The following is a 6,180-nucleotide window of genomic DNA, read 5'->3' on the forward strand; positions in this document are numbered from 1 at the left end:
TGAGTACGCCGCGGTACTCATTTTCACAAAGAAATACACACAACTGGTTAGCTAACAATTATGTCAATGTTACATGAACACCTGGGAAGGAAGGTGTAATCACGTTGTTACCTAGCAAACGTCTGTACTGTATGGGGGAGGGGCTCCTAATGTACTGTGCAGCGGGGGACGATGAGGCATAAGACTAGGCCTAGGCCTAACTAAGACAGTGGAATTATATGTGATAGAAAGTACACTTTCGGAAGAAATAAATTAAAATAAGAAAAAAAAATAACTAAGAATAATTCATTTGCAGAGGTACCTTATTTAAATATTATACAATGCTAACAATGCGGCTCTTGTAGCCCTGGCTTGGGCAAGGCATCCATGTGCAAAGCAGTGGTGTTTGTTTATCCATGAAAAAAGCACGCCGGGAAAGTTTGCCTTACCAGGAATAGGTGACGTATCTAGCTTATGACGTATGCATGCTAACTAAGTTTACTGTGACGTCACCAAAAAATGAATATTTTCTATAATAACCAAAATATTAATAACTACAAAGTTTCTGGACGTAAATTCCCTTAATATGAATGAAGGGTTGCTCAATCTCCTTGCCATACAAATTACAGCTCCTACTGACGTCTCAGTCGAGAAATACGGGTAGCTGAAGTTTTTCTCGCAAATCTGACTACAAAACCATATCCAAATTTCACGTTCCACTTTCGACCCTGAGTTGTGCTTCGCACTCGCCGCTGAGGGCGGCGTTCCGGGAACCCTGCGTCAAGAGATTTATTTTGAAGTATTTTACAACCAAAATCTGTACATTATCCGGTAATATTGAAATTCTGTTTAATTAATATTATTATTATTGTCTCGTGTTACCGGTAAAAAATGTTAACGTAAAGCATTATTGGTACATACCGTAAATGCTCGAATAAGGCCCGCGGCGCTTAACCGAGAGTATATATTACCCTGTATGCAATGAAACACTTTGAGAAACAGGGATTTAAATACAATGTATAGGCCTACTGTGAGATAGGTAACATGGGAACGGGCATGGACAGCGCCACGCCAATATTTTTTCTAAGCGCCGCTTTCAATAAGCGCCGCACTGAAGCCTCCAAAATTGTATAAGCTCCTCGGAGCTTATTTGAGCATTTACGGTATGGTAGGATACGAGGAAGAGCTTCAGTGGGGTCTGGGGTCAGTATACTGATGTATACGATGCAAGAAAGCATTAACACAAAATCCCTGCAGCACCAACTATGATCTCTATCCAAAACGTTGGCTTATTTTTTGTAACTATTTTTCCTCGATGTGAAAAGTGTCAGAATACAAACCTAGTGCAACCGGGCGATATTGAAATGCCTATGGACATAGAAATATTAGTTCCAATGTATTTCGTAGATAGTACGGTAGGTTTTCCGTAGGATATTCACCATTAGATTTATTTATTTTAAAATATTTTATGAAGGTGACTATCATGATTTAGGCCCATAAACATAAAAACTCTCGAATTTACCACTCATAACAACGATATGTAATCGTGTTGTGCAGCATGAATCTTACGTGATGATAAATATGCAAATTGAACTCCAAGTTCGCTAATTACCTACGCGCAGGGTAATTTTAAGCTGCACGCACGTACCACAAATTGTTATTACCTAGATTATTATAATTTTATATCTTGGCCTGAATTAGTTATGCCTTAACCACGTAGGATTACTCATGCACATGGATCCTGACAGCCCAATAACCAAAGATGTTTTTTTTTTTTTTTTTGTTTATTTTTTTTTTTTTTTTGTGGTTCGGCCGAGCAACTTAAGCAAACCTGTATGATAAATCAAATCATATTCCAAATACAATCAATATGATTACGACATTCACAATTTTCTAGGATGCTTCAACTCGAAGGTTTTCTCCTATAAATTTCCAAGGAACTCCGGTTTTCATCGAGCAGCACGTGTCTCTTAATTGTAATGGGTACTCCCTTAACAAATCCTGGTTAAAGCATCAAAATGGTTTGGCAAATACAACAAATTATGTAGGTCTATGCTTACAGAATAACTATTGCTTTCCTAATGCCTTGAAGGAGCTTTGAGAATGTGAATAGGACACACGTGCGCATCGAAGTTACCAAAAACTTTTTCTTGGCACTTTAATAAAACAAAACAATAACTTTAGTTTGAAATAATTCTTTCATGGCCATCAACGTAAACAAAATTCTTCGTAATTTTTAAATACACCGATTTCCATCTGATATCTTTCAAGCATAAATAGCACGGACCTTTCATACTTCGGTATTCGGTCGCGCAGATGAAGCATTTTCCTTCACGTATGTCATCTCGTATTACGTCTGATGGTGGATATTAATGGTCTTTAAATCTTTAATACCTTGATTCTTTCATTCCAATTCATTAAGATTTTCTAGAAGGTTTTTGTTAAGAATTACGGTTGAAGCAATGTCGTGACCGGTGGTATCTTTGAAGTTTTCTAAGGTTCCTACCTAGGATCACTGATCGTGAACTTATGAAGTGTGAGGAGATAGTTGTTAAGACGGCCAAGTAATATATAAGCATATACAATTGCATAGGCCTATGTACAAATAGGCATATGTTATATACAGAATATACAAACTAGTGTATATATGTTTATATATAAACAAATAGAATAATCATAGTAATAGTGCTCAAAATACAAAGATGATGTTATAATCGTATCAATCATACCATTTAACGAAAAGTTCCTTTTTCAGTTGTATAAAAAAAATGTGCGTGTAGCCCTAGATTTCGTCGTCAGAATTATAAGACGCAATTTGTACAGAGAATGCTGAAGGACATAGATGAATGAATCCGTTATATCGATCGTCATTCCGAAGCATAATCAAATTTGAAATATTTATTATTTTATTTTCCCTGTTTATTTTTACTTCATTTTTTAAGAAATAGCCGTTGTTTTGATTTTAATTTCTTTTTCTTCTTCAATCTCGTTTTCCTATTTTTTTGCACAGAGTTTTTCTGACACTTTGGTCACTTTCCATGCTAGAATCTTCTTCAAATATTGTCCAAGCAAAGACCATATCATCGATGTACATATCAAATTATGACATCATTTTACTTATTTTGAATATTATTAGCAGTCATAGTTCGAGTTTCACTGACGTCGAGTTGCTTTTATTGTATTTTAACTTCATAATTTTCTGTATGATTTATTTTTGTTTTTTGTGTGTTATTTTACGCTAGACTTTTTAAATTTCAACATCATTTCTCATTATAGCAAAGAGGAAAAGCCCTGTGTTCTGTTTTACAATCATACATAATAAGTCTAGTTATTACTGTGATCATTAATAATATTAATTAATATTATTAATTATTTTTTATTGAACATTGTTATTAATTATTATAAGTTAAGTCTGGATAAGTAGAAAATAAAAAGAATAATCATAGGGCTAAAGAGCAATAATAGTTGTTTAATTGTTGTCTATGATTTAAACGGTTTATTATATAGATTTGTTAATTTGTACAATGTACGTTTATTCATGTTACTAAAATCAAACTTTTTATAATTATGATTTTAATATTAATATATCATTATTGACATAGCACATTAATGTCTCGTGATTGGACTTAAGAGCAATAATAGTTGTTCAATTATCTATGATTAAATAATGTAAATGTCTATCATATAAGTTATTTAATTTGTACTTTTACCCACGTTACTAATATTTAACGTTGAATAATTAATATGGTACGGTATATTATATAGCACTGTAATGTTTCGTTGTTTTATTATTTAAAAAAAATTATAGTTGGCCTGGTCACCATAAGCATTATTTGTGTCACTATCATCATCATCATCATCATCATCATCATCATCATTATCATCACCACCATCATTATCATCTTCCTCGTCGTCAGGTTTACGTACAGGTATCAATGAACCACCACCATTGAATTACTCCTAATTTTCCACCTTAGATAAACACCTATAATCCAAAGTAATTTTGCAGAAAATCGACCTGAGGCAGAGGAATCAGATTGTCAATATCAGACAAACAACTTCAGGCATTATAGAAGCAACATATTTTATTCCGTGATAAACAAAAGGTTGTATCTTTTAAGTGATTGATTCATCCATTATGATGACCTCAATCGAGATATTTTGCAAATGTCACCAATATAAATTAAGTTTGTACTTGTTCGACGTTTAGGATATACACCTTATTCACAAATCTAATATCTGAATGTATAACAAATCATCATTCTTAAAATCCAATGTATTATCACATAGGAAAACGAAATTCCAAATGGTAAAGTTGACTACTGTTAATCTTAGGCGACTCGTTTGATTTACACCGAACGTCGTTGGTTTATAAATCATATAAATGTAGAGTAAAGTTGGAACATGATGTAGCGATGTCGATCTTTAAATAAACCGTATAAAAGACATTCTATCTCTTGAACAACATTGATTAAAAAAACGGCTACAGCCATGAAAAAATAAAAGGAAAACACTGCTAAAACATTGATAATAAGAATTATATCAATAATACTATTAATAATTGTAAAAAATTATATATTTAATAATACAGTAATAATAGTAATAATAATAGTACTAATGATAATATTAATAATTATAATAACAATAATAATAATAGTAATAATAATAATAAGTCATTAAATATTATAGATTTAATTAGTATTATATTAGCGCAGGCGCCTCATGCCTTTCTGTACAGGCGGATTAATATGGTTTAGGTCAGAGGTTATGCCTTTCGGTTAATAATAATAATTGTAAAAAAAACTTATAGGTTTAATAATACAGTAATAATAGTAATAATAATAATAATGATAATATTAATAATTATAATAACAATAATAATAATAATAATAGTAATAATAATAATAATAAGTCATTAAATATTATAAGATTTAATTAATATTATATTAGCGCAGGCGCCTCACGCCTTTCTGTACAGGCGGAGTAATATGGTTTAGGTCAGAGCCTTTCGGTTAGAGAGTGTATCCTAGCTACGAGACGCTCTCTGGCAAGCTTCAGGAAGCTAAAATGTGGTGTTTTGTTTTCCCCCATATTGGGCCCAGTTTGAAGCAAATTGTTATTGATTACTTGTCGTGAAATAAACGACCACAGAAACCCACTACGCGTTTGTCGTTTCTATGTCTGGTTCCTTCCTGGCCACAACCGAGTTCAACAAGCCGAAGTCTAATATAATAATAATAATAATAATAATAATAATAATAATAATAATAATAATAATAATAATAATAATAATAACAACAATAATAATATTCATACTAACAATGAATAGACAACAACAGTAATAGGCCTATATTATGTGATTCTTTTTCTGTTGCACTTTTTTGGCCTATCAGAATAATTATTGCTCAAAGTGTTTGCTTTATGTATCAAAATCAACACTGCCAAACTAATGGTGGTGATGATGGTGATGATAATACAGTATAATCAGTGGTGCAACGCTTTTGTGCTCTCATGCGGCGGTCCGCTGGGCCCCCGACCCTAGGGGCCCTCGACCTCGATCCAGCACCCTGACTCAAATGGTTTTGTTGATACATAACAGCATAATGTGTCTCTGTCATCGTCATCGACTGTAGGACATATCATTATCTCCAACGGCGGATTAAACTGGGCCCCCTAAATTTGTCAAAACTTTCATATAAAGGGGTCACATAAAGGTGGCCTATACTCTTCATCTGTGAAAGTCCCTCCTTGGGTCTCCTCTATTTCAAATCCCTGGATCCGCTACTGCTCAGCCCCTACCATGGTGGGGCTGACGTGAGTCTTTCTATCTGTAAAAGTCCCTCCCTTGAACCTCTCTACTTGGAATTCCTGGATCCGTCACTAATCTGTGAAAGTTTCTCCCTAGGCACCCTCTCCCACTATATCAAATTCCAAGATCCGCCACTGATATATAGGCCCCTAATTGATTTCGTCGTTGTGAAATACAATGACAAACACAATTAAAAGGGGGAGCACATTTACAATCCCATAATGGAATTGGTGATCGGGACCTAAAAAACTGTCGAGGTCAGTTCATTTTCTTATTGCGAAGGTGAAGTGGTGGGGTGGGGGGCTCGATGATCAGTTGATGGGCGCTAATTCGCAAAATATGGTGATTTTAGGTGATTTTTAACTACTTGACCGTGATTTTTGGGGGCGATT

The sequence above is a fragment of the Anneissia japonica genome, unplaced genomic scaffold (assembly GCF_011630105.1).
Source record: "Anneissia japonica isolate Jap-2015-1 unplaced genomic scaffold, ASM1163010v1 scaffold2756_len2360902_cov194, whole genome shotgun sequence".
Lineage (NCBI taxonomy): Eukaryota > Metazoa > Echinodermata > Crinoidea > Comatulida > Comatulidae > Anneissia > Anneissia japonica.